The sequence below is a fragment of the Scylla paramamosain genome, chromosome 43, assembly GCF_035594125.1.
Source record: "Scylla paramamosain isolate STU-SP2022 chromosome 43, ASM3559412v1, whole genome shotgun sequence".
Classification (NCBI taxonomy): domain Eukaryota; kingdom Metazoa; phylum Arthropoda; class Malacostraca; order Decapoda; family Portunidae; genus Scylla; species Scylla paramamosain.
In genome coordinates this window covers 2,808,156-2,829,683 of record NC_087193.1, presented here as the reverse complement: position 1 = coordinate 2,829,683, position 21,528 = coordinate 2,808,156, and the positions used below count along the sequence as shown (strand labels likewise).

Here is a 21,528-nt window from a genome sequence, read left to right as displayed (position 1 = left end):
CAGCACCATCACCTAGCCTTCTGTACATCAGCCCACCCGTCCAGTCACCCACTAACCCTCATCTGTCCATCCATCCATCCCATTACCTATAGACTTACTCATTCCCTACACATTAACTAACCTACCCACACTCACACATCCATCCACCCACCCCACCTACCAACCCATCCATCTATCAATCCATTCACTCCACATTGATCCATCTACATCTATCCATCCATCTACACACACAATCCTCCGCCAATGTATCCATCATCCATCCATTACCCACTGACCTTCCACAAACTTACTCACTCATTCATACCCACCCACCCAACTACCCACCAATCCATCAACCTTCACCAAACGCACCATCCAGACCTCATCCAAACACTCCACTCATTCACCTACCCAGCGATCCACTGATTCACCCTCACATACCCATCCACCGATTCACTCAACCACACTTACCCATCCATACAACCACACCCACCAATCCCCCTAACCACATACCCATCCATCAACTCACCCACACCAACTCATTAATACCTACCCACCCAACCATCTACCCACCTATTCGCTCACCTACTCACTCACCTCCCACACACACACACACACACACACACTGCCCTCACACCATCTGTTCATTTATCCATCAACACATCTACCCATCCACCGACCTACACACCCATTCACAACTCACTTATCCAACCTTCCATCCATCCATCCACTAATCTATGTACCCACCTATATACTAACTATCCAGCCACTAATCAACTTACCCATTCCCGTATCCGCATAACCATCCACTCACCAACCCGCTCACCTAATCATCCAGCCATCTATCTACCCATACATCTACCTAGCAACACATTCATCCATTCATCCATCCATCTCACCCATCCACTCATTCACCCTTCCATTCACATGACAATCCATCAATCCATATATACACGCAGCAATCAATCTACGCAACATATATCGCATCATACACCCATCCATTTACTGACCGAATCATCCTCACATCAAAATATCCATCCACACACCAGTTCATCCACCCACCCATCCAGTCACCTACTCATTCATCCACTTATCCAAGGAGGGGCAGCCTGGGCCAAGAGGGCTGCCCAAGACAGAACAACCCAGGCCAACCCAAAGAAGGGCACCCCGGCACAAGAGGGCTGCCTAAGAAGGGGCAGCTCAGGCCAAGAGGCCAGCACAAGGAGGAGTAGCCTGGGCCAAGAGGACTGCCCAAGGTGCGGCAGCTCAGGCCAAGAGGGTTGCCTAAGCAGGGGCTGCCCAAGCAGGGACAGCCCGGACCAAGAAGCCTCCCCAATGAGGGGCAGCCCAGGTCAAGAGGCATGCCCAAAGAGGAGCAGCGCAGGCCAAGAGGCCCGCTCAAGAAGGGTCAGCGCAGGCCAAGAGGCCTGCCCAAAGTGGGATAGAGGGAGGGGCAGTTCAGGCCAAGAGGGATGTGAAAGGAGGGATGAAGAAAGGGGCGGTTCGGGCCAAGAAGGAATGGAGGGAGGGGCGGCTCGGGCCAAGAGGGCTGTCCAAGGAGGGAGGGAAGGGCAGCCCGGGCGAAGACGGGTACAGCTGTTCTTTCTTGCGAAAAATCGAGAAACGTTTGTGTGTGTGTGTGTGTGTGTGTGTGTGTGTGTGTGTGTGTGTGTGTGTGTGTGTGTGTGTGTGTGTGTGTGTGTGTGTGTGTGTGTGTGTGTGTGTGCGAGTAATTTATTGAATGTGTGACTGAATGAACAAACAAACGAGGAATGAATGAGGAGGTGGAGATTAGTGTGGCGGTGGGAACACCTGGTGCTGGTCACACTTACCAAGCTTCATGCTGCCATCAGTCACAATGCAAGCCTCTCCAGCCTGTTTGTTCTCCTCCAGCTTCACCAGTACTCTGTCATCCACCTCATCCGCTTTTTTTCCTTCTCATAATAGGTTTCTATCATTTTTACATGGGACAACGTTTGCCTAAGTCAAGCAGCTTATCTTCTTAAAACAAAGTGGCAGGGCTAAGGACAGGGAAACACGTCCTGCCGGTACAACATTTCTTCCTCTACAGTCCGTGCAAGATGGCTGTTTGCCACACACACACACACACACACACACACACACACACACACACACACAAAAAAAAAAAAAAAAAAAAAAAAATCTGGCCAATAAGTGCTTCTTTATAATTTGCTTCCTTCATCTCAGCAATATATCTACAACACACTTCCTCCCATAGGAGATTTGCAGACCTCTATCAGATTTCAAGTTCATAAGCATAATATCCATACAATTTATAAATTAATACAATACAGTGTATGAACATAACAAAAACAAATGTGCATACTTACTGTTCAAAGAATAAAAATATAGTACATGTTACATTCATACTGTATGGCCTCAAATTAACTAAAAACAAGTTTAATCTAAAAGAAGCCTTAACTGTTAAACCTGAACATGTATTACCTTCATTACAAACCACACAGGGGGATAAGTTTCTAGAAGAGTCCATATTGCTATCCTCACCAGTGCTAGGAACATGATTAGTGCAAGTGTTAAGTACAGAATCAGAACTAGATATTTCAAAGTTATGCAATTTCTGAATAGAGCTGTTAACTAACCCACAGAAAGTCTCGAATTTAACACTTGAAATTATTCCAACTTTGTCAGGATAAACATCAACAATTACACCAAATGGCCACTGCAACTATAGTTTTTTTTTTTTTTATCCTCCTTCAACAACACTTCATCACCCGGCTTCAGATTACAAATGGCTTTAAATTTCTTAACAAAAAGGGGCAGATATCTGATATAGCCCTCGCTCCACAATCTCCTGAACTTATTTAACATCTGTGGCCTTAAAACTCATCTGTCCCTTAATTCCTTACTTGTGATAAGAGGTGCAGTGGGTTGAGCGTTGGTGTGGAAGACTGTGCGCCTCCTAATAATAAAGCGTGAGGGAAAGAGAAGATTACATACAATCATGTATGTTAATAGTCTGGAGTCAACACAAGCTTCCGCCTCATTAATACAAGCTTCTAACTCACTTCCAGATATATAACTAACTCCTATGGTCTCTCTTACAGACTTTACAGACCTGATGAGGCGTTCCCACCTGCCTCTAAACCATGGAGACCTAGGAACTATAAACTTTCATTGTGGAACCAGATGATCATAGACTTTCAGAATTTCTTGAACAGAAGCTACAAAGGTCCTAAAATGATCTAAATAGACTACAGAGAGTAGTCCTCTACGGGCAATGGACCTACGAATTGCAAGTATACAGTCTGACAAAGACATGGAATCTGTGAGCTCCAAGTGTATGGCATATGTTAATCAAAAAACATAAAACTTCTTAGCAGGATGATCAGCACAAAACAAGGGACCATCATAGACAATACCCGAGGAGGTGAAACTTGGTTGCATGGACGAGAATCATGTCGCCTAATACATTATTGGATAACAAATTTTGCTAATTTCCAAACTCCAGCTATCCAGACAACCTAGACAAAACAACTTAAACACCTTCGTGTTTGAGAGCACCCAAGACGCCCGGATCCCTCTATCAAAGGATTTTGGGAGCCTCTCCGGGAACATACATAAAGCCGTGTTGTTGCTATGGTAACAGCGACTCCACAAAATGGCCCACGCTGCTTTTCCTGCTGACTTAAACTCTGCAACACTAGCTGCCCTGATATCGTTTCACTACATAGTAACCAAGAATTCAAAGCACGCATAAGGATGGAAAAAAACGGTTTTGAGTTACGTCTCAGTGACAGTTCTTTGTTCTATAACTTCTTTCTATCTATAACCAGCCTTCCCGTTGGTTAAGCATACGATTAGAAATTAAGCATTTTCGAATGAAAAATGTATAAATTGTTAAAATAATGGTAAAATAATCACCACTAAGCATATATATATATATATATATATATATATATATATATATATATATATATATATATATATATATATATATATATATATATAAAAAACCAACAACATAGGGTGTAATGTCAGCACAATCGAAGGCAAAGTGAGAATGTGACCTGTCATCGTCCTAAACCCAAGTTGATTGATTGATGCTGGTCTACCCGACATTTCACATCCCAGCTTGTGTGCCAACCAACTTTACTATCTCAATAATGATTAATGGTAAATGGTTGAAATTTACCTACATCATTGCTCATTCGACTAGTATATCATCATAATTATCACTTTTGTATGCTAAGTTTTTCATTGTATATTATCTATACCCTGGTATTCGTACAATACTACAATGCATGTATGCGTATGGTACAAAATAGCATTGTTTTGGAACTGGAAAGGCATCTAAGACATAGGTAGGTTTCTGTTTGGGCGGCCATATTTGTTTTACATGATGTCATCGCAGCACAGGCCACCGCACCTCTTCCCTCTTCTTCAGTGACGCTCATCTGTCCCCCCCTCTTCTACACTGAACATCCTCGGTTTGTCCTTTACTTATAATTTAAACTGGAAACTCCACTTCTCAGCTGAACTCTTCGCTCAAACCTTTACTAAAAACTCTACCTTGTACGATTCAGGTCTTGTTCCTCCCTCTCCTCCACCCTCTGACTACTTCATGCTACCTATTAAAATTCTTCGCAATGATGTTTTCCATCCCCTCTTTGGTCTAAACCCTCAGAAGGCTTATGGACCTGATGAGGTTTCTCCTATTGTTCTCCGAAACTTGCCTAGGCAAAGTCTTTCAACTCTGTCAACATCTACCTTTCCTTTTAGCTGGAAGTTTCCCTGCATTCAGGCTGTCACCTTAAAAGGGTGACCGTTTTAATCCCTCACACTACCGTCCTATTGCTTTAATTTCTTGCCTATCTAAAGTTTTGAATCTATCCTCAACAGGAAGATTCTTAAACATCTATCACTTCATAACACTCTATCTGATCGCCAGTGTGGGTTCCATCAACGTTGCTCTACTGATGATCTTCTGGCTTTCCTTACTGAGTCTTGGTCATCCTCTTTTAGAGATTTTGGCGAAACTTTCGCTGTTGCCTTAGATATATCAAAAGCTTTTCATAGAGTCTGACACAAACCTTTGATTTCCAAACTATCCTCCTACGGATTCTATCCTTATCTCTGTAACTTCATCTCAAGCTTCCTTTCTGACCGTTCTATTGCTGAAGTGGTAGACGGTCACTGTTCTCCTAAATCTATTATCAGTGGTATTTCTCAAGGTTCTATCCTGTCACCCACTTTCTTCCTATTATTCATCGACGATCTTCTAAACCAAAATTCTTGTCGTATCCACTCCTACGCTTATGATACCATCCTGCACTTTTTCAGGTCTTTTCTTTGACGTCCAACCTTTTAGGAAGTAAACAATTCACGCAGGGAAGCCACATAACGCCTCACTTTTGATCGGTTAGGGTTGGTTAGATTAGTAACAAAATGGGGCAAAGTACTCCTGGACCCACATTATTAATCATGCACTCAAATATTTTGACACCAGAGACTAATCTTAATGTTCCCAACACTGGATCATAACCTTATAAACCGTGGCACGCAGTTACTTTACCATATTTCCCCTTTATCATTGACAGGTAGCCACACCTAAATGCCATTACTGCCACTGAACATCAATTTATTCGCCAATTTACATAAATCTATAAGTATGACGTAAATAACGTTATTTGGGAGATTTCGTATTATGGTGCGTGAGTGCGAGTCTCCGACAGCACATTTGCCTTTTCATTTTTCGCTGTATTTTCGGTGTTCGTGGAAAAATTTCACTTTGTGCATTACGAAATCATAATCCCTTGGTGGTAACGCTTGGAATCTGTAAAAAATGAATAAATGTATAAATAAATAAAAAGATCATAATAATAGTAATAATAATGATAATAATAATAATAATAATAATAATAATAATAATAATAATAATGATAATAATAATAATAATAATGATAATAATAATAATAATAATAATAATAATAATAATAATAATAATAATAATAATGAATAAATAAACAATTTGGGCACATGTATACTTTGATGAGAGCGTAACAATTCCCCAACACCACCTCGGAGGTAAATGTTTTAGACTACTCGCTAACAACGTCAGAGCAACCCAATAACAACCACCGAGCAACACAATAACAACCACCGAGCAACACAATAACAACCTCCGAGCAACACAATAACAACCTCCGAGCAACACAATAACAACCTCCGATCAACACAATAACAACGTCAGAGCAACACAATAACAACCTCCGAGCAACACAATAACAACGTCAGAGCAACACAATAACAACCTCCGAGCAACACAATAACAACGTCAGAGCAACACAATAACAACCTCCGAGCAACACAATAACAACCTCCGAGCAACACAATAACAACGCGTCTTTGGATCTCACATTCTGGCCAGGAGTTTGTCACCTGCTTGCTTTCATGTTGTTGAGCTTCTTGAGACATATGTAGTACCGATTTTTAAGAAAGAGGATTAAATTCGCAGAGCTGCAGCTACCGCCCGATTAGTTTAACATCTGCAGTATGCAAGATGCTGGAAATCCTCATAACTAGGGAAATCACTGAGAACTAGACAAAAAAGCAACTAATTAAGAATAATCACCATGGATTTTGGAAAGTAAAAGTTTTACAAACCTATAGGCGTTTTATAAAGTAATGGAAGCGGTAGATATTCATAGTGACGATTGCTGAAGTCCAAATAAATCATATCATTCGACAGAGTACCCAATAAGTACAAGAAACTCTTAGATAAAGTATAAGTTCACGGCATTGAAGGAAAAGTTCTGAGCTAGATCAGTGCATGGCATCAGTGTAAAGGGTGCACGTGAATAGTGTTAGATCACAATGACAGTCAGTTACCAATGGAGTTGAGTAAGGGGCCCCTTATTGTTCTTAATCTACATATATGACTGAACTACAAGGATTAGAAGTGATATAGATAAATTTGTTGACGACACGAAAAGTAAGCAAAATAATTAAGACAGACCAGAGTGCTATGGAGCTGCAAGTTGTATGGATGGTCAGTAGAGTGGCAAATGGAATTCACATAAACACATGTATGGTCTTGAGTTTAGGTAGGAACACGTATACATATTATACCCTTGATATTATCAACGTATGTAGGGCAAAGAGCGAAAAAGATTTGGGCGTCCAGGTAATCTCAGATCTTAAACCAAGGGAACATATCCAACATGGAATTAGGATTCATCAAAACAAATGTAACAAACAGAAGTTCACAGATTATACTAAACTTACATTTAGGCTTAGTAAGACCACATCTGTAGTATGCAATGCAATTTTAGACGTCTTACTGTAGGGAAGACATACACTCCTTAGAAGCAGTGCAGAGAAGAATGACTAAGATGATTCAGGGACTGAGAGGAATAGTGTATAGATATAGGCTAAAACTACTCCAACTGTATTCCCTGGAGAGGAGTTTTTTTTTCTTTTCTACGTAGGAGAGACACCGGCCAGGGGCAACAAAAATTCAAATAAAAAAAAAAAAGACCCACTATGATGACGGTCCCCGAATAGGGTCCAAAGGACCAAAGTCCAAAAGATAATCAAAACATTGAAGGATAAGTATCTTGAAACCTCCCTCTTGAAGGAATTCAAGTCATAGGAAGGTGGATATACAGAAGCAGGCAGAGAGTTCCAGAGTTACCAGAGAGAGGGATGAGAGACCGAGAATACTGATTAATTCTTGCATTAGAGAGATGGACAGAATAGAGGTGAGAGTCTTGTGCAGCGAGGCCTCGGGGAGGAGGGGAGGCATGTAGTTAGCATGATCAGAAGAGCAATTAACATGAAAATAGCGGTAGAAGATAGCAAGAGATGCAACATTGCGGCGATCAGAAAGAGACGAAGGAGTTGATGAGACGAAAACCTTTTGATTCCACCCTGTCTAGAAGAGCGGTATGAGTGGAACCCCCTCCCAGACATGTGAAGCATACTCCATACATGGACAGATAAGGCCCCTGTACAGGGTTAGCAGCTTGAAAGATGAAAAAGAAAAAAAAAAAAAAACTGGCGAAGATGTATCAGAACGCTGAACTTCATAGAAACTGTTTTAGCAAGAGATGAGATGTGAAGTTTCCAGTTTAGATTATAAGCAAAGGACAGACCAAGGATATTCAGTGGAGAAGAGAGGGAAAGTTGAGTGTCATTGAAAAAGAGGGGATAGTTGTCTGGAAGGTTGTGTCGAGTTGAAAGATGGAGAAACTCAGTTTTTGAGGCATTGAACAATACCAAGTTTGCTCTGCCCCAATCAGAAATTTTATAGAGACAACAGTTAAGTGTCACTGAAGAAGAGGGGATGGTTACCTGGAAGACTGTGTCGAGTTGATACGTGAAGGAATTGAGTTTTTAAAGCATTGAACAATACTAAGTTTGTTCTGCTTCAGTCAGACATTTTAGAGAGGCCAGAAGTCAGGCGTTCTGTGGCTTCCCTGCATTAACTGTTTACTTCCTGAAGGGCTGATGTCTACGAAAAGACAGAAAAGTGCAGGGTGGTATAATCAGCAAAGGAGTGGATAGGACACGAACTTTGATTTAGAACATCATTGATGAATGATAGGAAGACAGTGGGTGACAGGACAGAATCCTGAGGAACACTACTGTTAATAGACTTCGGAGAAGAACAGTGACCATCTACCACAGCAATAATACAACGGTTACAAAGGAAACTTGAGATGAAGTTAAGGAGAGAAGGATGAAAGCCGTAGGTGGGTAGATTGAAAATCAAGGGTTTGTGCTAGACTCTATTAAAAGTTATAGATATGACTAAGGCAAAAGCAAAGGTTTCACCAAAATCCCTAAAAGAGGATGATCAGAATTCAGTAATGATCACAATTAGATCACCAGTAGAGAGGCCTCGACGGAACCCATACTAGCGATCAGACAGAAGGTTGTGAAGTGCTATATGTTCAAGAATCTTCCTGTTGAAGATAGATTTAAAAACTTTAGATAGGTATAAAATTAAAGCAATAGGATGCTAATTTGAGAGATTCGAGCGGTCACCCTCTTTAGGAACAGGATAAATTTAGGTACACTTCCAGCAGGAAGGAAAGGTATATCTTGACAGATTTGGAAGAGTCTGACTAGGCTGACAAGGCAAGGTGCAAGCAGGAAGTCACAGTTTCCGAGGACAATAGTAGGGACCCCATTAGGTCCATAAGCCATCCGAGAGTTAAGGTCAGCGAGTGCATGGAAAACATCACTGTAAAGGAGCTTAATGAGTAGCATGACGTAGTTGGAGAGTGGAGGAGAGGGAGGAAAAGAGCCTGAATTATGTAAGGTGGAGTTTTTTAGCAAATGTTTGAGCGAAGAGTTCAGCTTTATAAATGGATGAGATGGCAGTGGCGCCATCAGGTTTAAATAAAGGAGGAAAATATGAAGAAGTAAAGTTATTGAAGGTGTTTTTGACTAGGTGCTAGAGGTCACGAGGGGAGTTAGATCTTGAAAGATTTTGACACTTTCTATTTATGAAGGAGTTTTTGGCTAGTTGGAGAACAGACTTGGCATGATTCCGGGCACAAATATAAAGTGCGTGAAATTCAGATAATAAAAGGTTCAAGTATCTTTTGTGGGCCACTTTTTTATCACGTATAACACGAGCACAGGCTCTGTTAAACTGAGGTTAGGAAGATTTAGGGCCAGAGAAAGAGTAAGAAATTGGCGCGTCCATGCCAGATACTATCTCCTCTGGCATGCACTCAGCACGCAGAGACGGGTTTCTGACAAGGAAGCAGTAGTTCTTCCAGCGTAATACGTACTCAGGTGCCCCAAATTAGCATAGGCAAAACGCCAGAGGCACCTCCGCTTTGGAGGATCCTGAGGAGGGATTGAAGCGATAGGACAAGATAAGATTGTGTTTGGAGGAGCCCAGTGGAGAAGATAGGGTGACAGCATAAGCAGGATTAGAGGTGAGGAAAAGGAGAAGAATGTTGTGCGTATCTCCATGACGGTCAAGAATACGAGTAGTGTTGCATCAATTGCTGTAGATCATGGAGAATATGCAAAGCATAGAGGAAACCAAAGGTTAGCTCACCAAGATGGTCAGTGAAGGGAGAGAAAACCCAAAGCTGATGCTGAACATTGAAGTTTCGAAGAATGAGGATCTCTGCGAAGAGGAAGAGAGTTTATGCTCTATTTTGGAATTTGATTAAGTTGGCAAAATTTTTTTTTTTATAGTCAGAGGATTTAGGTGAGAGGTTTGCATCACAGATAAATTTAGTTTGAGAGTGACTTTGCAGTCGTAGCCAGATAGAGGAACATTCGGAAGATTCAAGAGCGTGGGCACGAAAGCAGGTTAAGCCGTTACGCACATAGACGCAACACCCAGCTTTGGATTGAAAATGAAGACAAAGAAAGTAGGACGGAACAAAGAAAGAGCTACTCTCAGTTGCCTCAGACGGCTGTGTTTCGGTGAGGAAAAGAAGTGGTTTAGTAGAGGACAGGTGGTGTTCAAGAGATTGAAAATTAGATCTAAGGCCGTGAATGATGCAGAAGTTAAGAAAGAAAAAAAGTTAAGGGGATGCCAAGACACTTACGGTCAATACCAGGAGACATTTGTTGTGCCCTTCCTAGATGGGGACTCCGAGGCTGGTGTGGGGATCGCCATAGACTTTTGAATGAAGGATGTGTGTGTGTGTGTGTGTGTGTGTGTGTGTGTGTGTGTGTGTGTGTGTGTGTGTGTGTGTGTGTGTGTGTGTGTGTGTGTGTGTGTGTGCATATATATATATATATATATATATATATATATATATATATATATATATATATATATATATATATATATATATATATATATATATATATATATATGTATGTATATTCTTATGAGAGGCGAAATGGAGAGAAGAGGGAAGTTCAGAGCATGACAAAAGAGCTAGAGGGGCGTGAAGTCGAGAAGAAGCAGAGAGAAAGAAGAAAGAAGAATGAAGCGAGATGAAAAGTGTAATGTAATGTAATGTAATGTAAGTGTAATGAAAAGGTGTAATGTTTCGTCAGCCATATGGCTGCCCGCCCGCCGGCTGGAGGAACGCAAGGGCTGGAAGACGCGTCCCACTGTCCCCCGGTGTAGATTCATTCGAGGTCTATCCAGAGACACCGCGTAAGCTTGGTGGTGTGAAACCATATGAAGACCAGCGTCATGGTATGGGCCATTCTGCTAGGCCAAACCTTCCAAAATTTTATTGTCTTTTTGCATAGACTGCACTATACTAGACTGCCCACTCCCCGTTTTCCTGCCAGCGCAGCTGCTTAGAGTTGAGTGAGTGCTGTCACGACGTTATGATGCCCGCTAGATTGTGAAATAGTTTCATTCACAAGTCCATATACCGCTTATATGACATTTTATCACAAATCTGAGAGTATAACATCGAGTTCAGGAGAGTTTATTCTACAAAATGAGATTATTTATATTAGTAATTATTGCAAAGTCACTGCAAATTGCTGCACTAAACAAAATGCGTTTTAGACATTTCAGATACGATCTTTCACTTCAGCTCATCATATTTCTGTTAATTTCTTATTTGCAAAAGTTTTAAAATATCGTTTAGTTTCAGCAATCAATACTTATTATAACGATTAGCTATATAATATCCTAAGTAGAATATGAAGTGATGTATGATCCAAAATATTAAAGTGTGTCTGTTATGTCACACAGTAATTTCTCGTTAGGACTCACTAGGGAAACAGATCTGGCAGCAGAATGAAGAGTGGGCAGTCTAGTATGGTGTAGTCTGTACAAAAGACAATAAAATTTTGGAAGGTTTGGCCTAGCAGAATGGCCCATACCATGATACCATGACGCTGGCCTTCATACAGTCTCACACCATCAAGCTTACGCGGCGTCTCTCCCAGACAATTTGTGAGCTTCAGACATTATATCAGCTAATTTAGAGGCCCCTGTAGGCTTACTGAAAGGCACTACTGATTTTTGTTTATGATTTCATGAGCATAATGTGTTTCTCTCTCTCTCTCTCTCTCTCTCTCTCTCTCTCTCTCTCTCTCTCTCTCTCTCTCCTTATTTCTTTTAATCACCCTGTCCACAAGTCACGGACACAGCAAATCTCATCAATCGCATATGGCCAACACATGTAAAAATAAATACAATTTATATAAGTTGTTTAATAAGTATTGTCCTTGGGCACATCAGTCATAAGATTGCTGAATATGATTGGTCGCCTGTTCTTGAATCTCAGTGTCCTAATGAACGTTTTATTATAATATAAAATAATAATGATAATAATAATAATAATAATAATAATAATAATAATAATAATAATAATAATGTATAATAATAATAATAATAATAATAATAATAATAATAATAATAATAATAATAATAATAATAATGATAAAAATAATAATAATAATAATAATAATAATAATAATAATAATAATAATAATAATAATAATAATAATAATAATAATAATAATAATAATAATAATAATAATAATAATAATAATATTATTATTATTATTATTATTATTATTATTATTATTATTATTATAAAAGGGAGAATGTCCATAAAGGGGTGCGGCACTCATGATTAGTAAAGGAGCTGCCCAGTGTAGTTTAACCGGCCTTTTGCAGTCTCCTTTCCTAAGTTCTTATGTTTTTATAATAATTTTATGATAATAATAATTTCATAAATCTCTTTCAGAGGCGTTTACCAGTTAAAGGGCGAGATGATACAGACGCGACGTTATGATCAAAGGAGCCCAACGGAGAAGACGGAATGATAGAATAAGCAATTAATAATAGTAATTTGACGAATGATTGTACAATTAATTGAAGGAGCCGTTAAGAGAATTAGGCAATTTATCGGTCTGCCTCAGGAGCACTATTGTTATTTTATATTTTTCATACGCTGATGTATTTCCGATGATGTAATGTTCCCTATCACAGTCACATTTTTATTTTCAAGCTTTCATACCTCCTAATAATAGTGTAATTAATTGTGTTAGACTGTCACTGAAACTGTAAGTGCAGTCCTGCTTGTTTATCATACATACTTCCAGAATCTGACGACTGTTTTATCTACTTATTTATTATTATTATTATTTTTTTTTTTTTGTGAGTGTGTGTGTGTGTGTGTGTGTGTGTGAGAATATCCAGCGACTCGTGAAATACCTTATACATACATACATACATATATATATATATATATATATATATATATATATATATATATATATATATATATATATATATATATATATATATATATATATATATATATATATATATATATATATACAGTCGGATCGTAGTGCCCATACACATCGCCATTCCTCAATCTATTCTTTTAATTTCATAAATGCTACGAAAAAAATTTTTAATGTCTCCTGTTCAAGACATAAATTTTTTACCCTATAGGCACTACATCAGAAGAATGTCTGAGTCATATCATAATGAAGGATTATATTATATGTATTACTGGTCTTATTAAAAAGTGTGCTGAATATTTTGATGGAATTCATGATATACCACCGTGAGGTAATTGCTCCTTGTAAAATCTTTCAAACGTGAAATTTTTCACCAATATTATTTTTACTTATTTATTTCTTTGTGTATTTATTTATTCATTTATTTATTTATTTATTTATTTATTTATTTATTTATTTATTTATGTAAGAGTAAAACCGGCCAAGAACAACTATATATATATATATATATATATATATATATATATATATATATATATATATATATATATATATATATATATATATATATATATATATATATATATATTAGCCCACTCAGCTGCCAATCCACACACAAGGCGAGCCAAGGAATAATGGTGAGAGAGTGAGTGTCGGTACGACCCTTCTGTCACCCCTCTTTCTCCCATATTCGCTTACATTGTATTGAACATAACCATACTTTAATAGAGGTAACTGACAGTAGCCTCTTTTCTCATTTTCAATCCAAAGCTGGATGTTGCGTCATTGTTCGCAACGACTTAACCTGCTTTTGTACCCACGCTCTTGATCTTCCGAGTTTTCCACCATCCGACTACGAATACAGAGTCACTCTCAAACTAAATTTATCTGTGATGTATACCTTTCACCTAACTCCTCTGACTATATAAAATTCTTTGACGACTTAACTTCCAAAGTGGAGCACATACTGACTTTTTTGCGGAGATCTCCATTCTTGCAGACTTCAATGTTCACCATCAACTTTGGCTTTCCTCTCCCTTCACTGACCATTCTGGTGAATTAGCCTTTAACTTTGCTATCCTCCACGATCTACAGCAACTCGTGCAACACCCTACCTCTTTCCCTAACCATCTTGGAGATACGTCCAACATTATTGACCTTTTCTTAACCTCTAATCATTCTGCTTGAGCTGTTACCCTATCTTCTCCGTTGGGCTCCTCCGCTCACAATCTTATATCTGTATCTTTTCCTATCTCTCCAATCCCTCCTCAGGATAAAAAAAAAAAAAAAAAAAATAGCGGAGGTGTCTCTGGCGTTTTGCATCTGCTACTTGGGGGACTTGAGGAGGTATTATGCTGATTTTCCTTGGAATGGCTACTGTTTCCATGTCAGAGACCCATCTCTGTGTGCTGAGCGCAAAACAGAGATGATAGTATCTGGCATGGAGGCAAACATTCCTCACTCTTTCTCTCGATCTAAACCTTCCAAACCAGCCTGTTTGCGTGTTATACATGATAGAGAAGTGGCCCACAAAAGCTACATGAGCCTTTCATCACCTGAGTCTCATGCGCTTTATACTTCTGCCCGGATTGTGACCAGGTCTGTTCTCCAATTAGCCAAAAACCTTTTCATTAATACAAAGTGTCAAAATCTTTCAAGATCTAACTCACCTCGTGACTTCTGGCACCTAGCCGAAAATATCTCCAATAACTTTGCTTCTTCATCTTACCCTCCTTTATTTAAAACTGATGGCACCACTACCATCTCATCTATTTCTAAACCTGAAATCTTCGCTCAAACCTTTACTGAAAATCCTACCTTAGATGACTCAGGGCTTGTTCCTTCCTCTCCTCTAACATCTGAGTACTTCATGCTGTCTATAGAAATCCTTCGCAATTATGTTTCAAATGCCCTCGCTGACCTAAACCCTCTAGAGGCTTATGGACCTCACGGGATCTCTCCTATAGTTTACACCTTGCCTAGTCAGACTCTTTCAGCTCTGTCTATCAACGTCTACCTTTCCTTCTTGCTGGAAGTTTGCCTTTGTTCCTAAAATGGATGACCGTCTAATCCCTTAAACTACTGTCCTATTGCTTTAATTTACTGCCTATCTAAAGTTTTTGAATCTATCCTCAGCAGGAAGATTCTTAAACGTCTATAACTTCACAATTTTCTATTTGATCGCCAGTATGGGTTCCATCAAGGCCGCTCTACTGGTGATCTTCTGGCTTTCCTTACTGAATCTTGGTCATCCTCTTTTAGAGATTTTTGAGAAACTTTTGCTGCTGCTTTAGACATCAAAAATTTTAGATAGAGCCTGGCACAAAGCTTTGGTATCCAAACTGCCCTCCTACGGCATCTAGCCTTCTCTCTGTAATTTCATCAAGTTTCCTTTCTGACCTTTGTATTACTGGTGTGATAGACGGTCACTGTTCTCCTAAATCTATTACAGTGGTGTTCCTCAGGGTTCTGTTCTGTCACCAACTCTCTTCCTATTATTCATCAATAATCTTCTAAACCAAACTTCTTGTCCTATCCACTCCTACACTGATGATACCCCCCTGCACCTTTCCACGTCTTTTCCTAGACGGACAACCCTTCAGGTAGTAAACAGTTCATGCAGGAAAATCACAGAGCGCCTAACTTCTGATCTCTCTAAAATTTCTAATTGAGGCAGAACAAACTTAGTATTGTTCAGTGCCTTAAAAACTCAATCTATCAACTCCATCTATCAACTCGACACAACTTTCCAGACAACTATCCCCTCTTCTTCAATAACACTCAACTGCCCACCTCTTCTACACTGAACATCCCCGGTCTATCCTTTACTTATAATCTAAACTGGAAACTTCACATCTCATCTCCAGCTAAAACAGCTTTTATGACGTTAGCTGTTCAGAGTCGTCTCCGCCAGTTTTTCTCACCCCTCCAGCTGCTAACTCTGTACAGGGCCTTATCTGTCCATGTATAGGGCATGCTTTACATGTATGGGGGTTCCATTCATACCGCTCTTTTCGACAGGGTGGAATTAAAAGCTTCTTGTATTATCAACTACTCTCCTCTAATTGACTGTTTTCAGCCTCCTTCTCATCGTTGCAGCTGTTGCTCTTTTCTACCGCAATTTTCATGCCAACTAGTCTTCTGATTTTGCCAACTGCATGCCTCCTTTCCTCCTGCTACCTCGCTGCACAAAACTTCCTTCTTTCTGTCCTATTCTGTCCACCTTTTTAATGCAAGAGTTAACCAATATTCTCAATCATTCATCCCTTTCTTTGGTCAGCTCTGGAACTCTATACCTGCTTCTGTATTTCCACCTTCCTATGACTTGAACTCTTTCAAGAGAGAGGTTTCAAGACACTTATCCTGTATTTTTGACTAAGGCTTTCGACTCTATTCGGAGACCGGCACTTGAGTGGGCCTTTATTTTTTCTTTTCTTTTTATTTATTTATTTATTTTTTTTGCAATTTGTGTTACTCTTGGCCGGTGCTCCTCCTATAAATATATATATATATATATATATATATATATATATATATATATATATATATATATATATATATATATATATATATATATATATATATATATATATATATATATATATATATATATATATATATATATATATATATATATATATAATCATTTCAATATTTTGAAGAAAGCAAGCTTCCTAAGTGAAGTTAAATTACTTGGATCCCTATATATATATCAAACATATGAAGCCCAACCATAAGAACCAGAACACTTTATTCAAAATATTAATAGTATAACCCTGCAAAGTTTCTCTTACTTTCTCGACACAAAGTCTCTTTTTTCTTGCTCCATAATTTTCTTCCTTCTGCTATCCCTCACAACAGTCAATTCTTTCCTTCCACACAGAGAGGAGGCAGTAGACACCTGCCGAAACGATAATTACTCACAGTGAAGTCTAAAACACTGTTTAGGGGTGCTGTGAACTTATCATTAAACCCAGCTGTGACCTCACTGAACGTTTCCCTTTGTGTCTCACAACACAAGGGGGCAGTCACAGCCTGCCCTCTAAAGACAACTCTCTTCCTCCACACAAAATTACAAGCACCTAATAACACACACACCCTTCACTCAAAAAATTTCAAAATTATCATGGCGACTCCTACACCAGCCTCGGAGTCCCCATCTGGGGAGGGGACCATAAATGTCCCCAGGTCGGACTGCCTTTCTGTCGACGACCCTAAGTGTCTTGACACCCCCCTCAACTTTTTCTTCATTAACTTCTGCAACATTCGCGGTCTAAGATCTAATTTTCAATCTGTAGAACACCACCTCTCCTCTTCTAAACCTCATCTTCTTTTCCTCACTGAAACTCAGGTGTCTGAGGCAACTGACAGTAGCCCTTTTTCTGTTCCCTCCTACTTTCTCTATCCTCATTTTCGATCCAAAGCTGGATGCTGCGTTTATGTGCGCAATGACTTAACCTGCTCTCGTGCCCACGCTCTTGAATCTTCCGAGTTTTCCACCATCTGGCTACGACTACAGAGTCACTCTCAAACTAAATTTATCTGTGCTGAATACCTCTCACCTAATTCCTCTGACTGTAAGAAATTCTTTGACTACTTAACTTCCAAAGTGGAGCACATTCTGAACCTCTTCCCTTTTGCAGAGATCTCCGTTCTTGAAGACTTCAATATTCTCCACCAACTTTGTCTTTCCTCTCCCTTCACTGGCCATCCTGGTGAATTAGCCTTCAACTTTGATATCTTCCATGACCTAGAGCAATTGGTGCAACACCCTACTCGTATTCCTGACCGTCTTGGAGTTACGCCCACCATTCTTGACCTTTTCCTGACCTCTAATCCTTCTGCTTATGCTGTTACCCTTTCTTCTCCATTGGGCTCCTCCGATCACAATCTCATATCCGTATCTTGTCCTATCACTCCAATCACTCCTCAGGATCCCTCTAAGCGAAGGTGCCTCTGGCGTTTTGCCTCTGCTAGTTGGGGGAACCTGAAGAGGTATTTTGCTGATTTTCCTTGGAGTGACTACTGCTTCCATGTCAGAGACCCGTCTTGTGTGCTGAGCGCATAACAGAGGTGATAGTGTTTGGCATGGAGGCGTACATTCTTCACTCTTTTTCTCGACCTAAACCTTCCAAACCTTGGTTTAACACAGCTTGTTCTCGAGCTATACATGATAGAGGTGGCCCACAAAAGGTACTTAAGCCTTCCATCACCAGAATCTCATGCAATTTATATTTCTACCCGGAACCATGCCAAGTCTGTTCTCCAACTAGCCAAAAACTCCTCCATTAACAGAAAGTGTCAAAACCTTTCAAGGTCTAACTCCCCTCGTGACTTCTGGCATCTAGCCAAAAATATCTCCAATAACTTTGCTTCTTCTTCTTTCCCTCCTGTGTTTCAACCAGATGGCACCACTGCTATCACATTTATTTCTAAAACTGAACTCTTCTCTCAAATCTTTGCTAAAAACTCTACCTTGGACGATTCTGGGCTTGATCCTCCCTCTCCTGCACCCTCTGACTACTTCATGCTACCTATTAAAATTCTTCGCAATGATGTTTTCCATGCCCTTGCTGGCCTATACCCTCGGAAGGCTTATGGACCTGATGGGGTCCCTCCTATTGTTCTCCGAAACTGTGCCTTCGTCATTGCACCTTGCCTAGTCAAACTCTTTCAGCTCTGTCTATCAACATCTACCTTTCCTTCTTGCTGGAAGTTTGCTTACATTCAGCCTGTTCCTAAAAAGGGTGACCGTTCTAATCCCTCAAACTACCGTCCTATTGCTTTAATTTCCTGCCTATCTAAAGGTTTTGAATCTATCCTCAACAGGAAGATTCTTAAATATCTATCACTTCACAACCTTCTATCTGATCGCCAGTATGGGTTCCGTCAAGGCCACTTTGCTGGTGATCTCCTGGCTTTCTTTACATAATCTCTCTCTCCTCTAACTGACTGTCTTTAGCCTCTCTCTCATCGCCGCATTGTTGAATCTCTAGCTGTCTGTTTTCTACCGCTATTTTCATGCTAACTGCTTTTCTGATCTTGCTAACTACATGCCTCCCCTCCTGCCACAGGCTTGCTGCACAAGACTTTCTTCTTTCTCTCACCCCTATTCTGTCAATCTCTCTGATGCAAGAGTTAACCAGTATTCTCAATCATTCATCCCTTTCTCTGGTAAACTCTGGAACTCCCTGCCTGCTTCTGTATTTCCACCCTACTATGACTTGAATTTCTTCAAGGGGGAGGTTTCAAGACACTTATCCTTCAATTTTTTTCTACCGCTTTGGACCCTTTTCTGGGACTGGCATCTCAGTGGTCTTTATTTTTTTTTGTTCCCCTTGGCCAGTGTCCCTTCTACATAAAAATGTTTTTTAGTGTTTTAGTGCCTAAAATGCTCAAAAATTCTCAAAAGACACGTTTCTGGTAATGTCATTTAATTTCTCCACATAGAATGCTTTCCATGCATTTTCGCCTTTTGGTCCCGAACAATGTGGAAAACGCTCAAAATACATTTTTTTTTTTAATGTTGTTCTTTTTCTCTATATAGAGCGCAACATACATACAAAATACACGTTCTGGGTAATGTTCTGTTTCTTTATAAAGGGTATTTTGCATGCGTTTTAGTTTTTGGTACGTTAGAAGCTCAAAAACACTCAAAAAAAAAATATTTTGGCAATGTGTTGTTTTCCCATATAGTGCGCTTTCCATACATTTTAGCGTTTTCATGCCTAACACGCTCAAAAATACTCAAGTCACGTTTCTGGAAATGTCGTTTCGCTTCTCCATAAAGGGTGCTTTCATACAATGAAAACAAATTACAAAAACATTATAATACACGTTTCTTGTAATGTCCTTTCACATCCTCATATAGGGCACTTTTGCATACATTTTGGCATTTTTATACAAAAGATAAAAAATACGTAATATAAACGTTTTTGGTAATGTTATTATGTTTCTCCATACAGGGTTTTTTGGATGCATTTTAGTGTTTTGGTATGTAACAAGATCAAACGTTTTTTTTTTGTTTTTTCTCTCTTTTAGATTCACTTCACTTCTTTATAGCATTTCTCGTAATGTTCCTTCGTATCTTTATATAGGGCACTTTCCACACATCTTCGCGTTTTTTGTGGGTAACAAGCTTAAAACACTCAATATACGTATGTAGTTCACTAATCTTCTTTGAAGGTATTAGTATAATGCCTCATTATCTTACTACGTAGGTACTAACAAATTACATACATATATCTTAGGTAATGTTTCTTGCCTATACACAATATAATTCACCTCACTGTTTATATGTGCATATTCTAGACACAGTATAAAAATACAAAACATGCTAAAAAAAAAAAAAAAAAAAAACATGCCTTCAATGGGGAAGCTTAAACCTTAAATCTAAGAATAATCACTTGCCGCGTTTTATTATGGCTTACATCTTGCTGTGTAATAGTAATAAGTACAATGAAAACTACATGCTTACATTAAAATCCTTTGTAACAAGCATGATGCTACTTGATCCTCTTACAATAGGATTCAATAATTTATCCTGTATACAAAAATTAAATAAGTCATTATAGAAAATAGATTCCTTTAAAGGTACACTTGCTTATATCTACTTAATGACTTTTACATGGCTCCCCTGATTTGGCACAAATTACTACTTCTAGTACATAAATGCATTATTACAATATAATACTGATGTCAGGTCTCACAAAAGTACAAATCACATTCTTATTCTTGGCATTAAACTAGAGAGACTAGACGCAATATAGTAATACAAAAATAACAAAAATAGAAAAATAATTTTCTTACAAGGTAGACACATGAAAAAATAAGGCATAATATTGGTCCATTAGGCCAGACTTGCAATCTGTTTCCTTGCCACTACTATCACTGCCTTTGATTGTTTGGCTCCTCGTTGGGGATACCTCAGTCTCGACCTAATAATAACACTAGTTTATGTATAGGCCTTTCATACTCTGATCCATCACTGACTTTCACCTTCACTTTCCTTGTGGCTTCATCATATACTTGATAACAGTTTATAACACAAGCATGTAGCCACTGATTTCTTGGCAGTAAGTCATCCACTACAAGAACATCATCATCCTCCTTGAGATTTCTTTAGAGTTTTGTCCACTTCTTTCTTTCTTGTTGAAGTGACAGGAACTCTGTTCTCCATCTTCTCCAAAACTCATTTGCTAAGTACTACACACGCCTCTATTGTCGTCGACAGTATATATCTTGAGTTGCAAAATCACCAGGAGGTGGCAAGACTACATTGGACCTGAGTGTCAGAATTTGACTTGGAGAGAGAGGCTCTAAAGAGTCTGGAGTCGTTGCGCCTATGTAAGTCAAAGGATG

General features: G+C 39.2%; 1 protein-coding gene across 1 annotated transcript in view; it reads left to right on the top strand.

Annotated features, from left to right (window-relative positions):
• LOC135093779 (uncharacterized) overlaps positions 1-13,118 on the top strand; it is an 81,210-nt gene extending 68,092 nt beyond the window's left edge. Inside the window, exon 5 of the mRNA XM_063993389.1 lies at positions 12,663-13,118. The gene's annotated coding sequence lies outside the window, so the exon portion shown is untranslated. The remainder of the gene's footprint in view (positions 1-12,662) is intronic.
• The last annotated feature ends 8,410 nt before the right edge of the window (positions 13,119-21,528 follow it).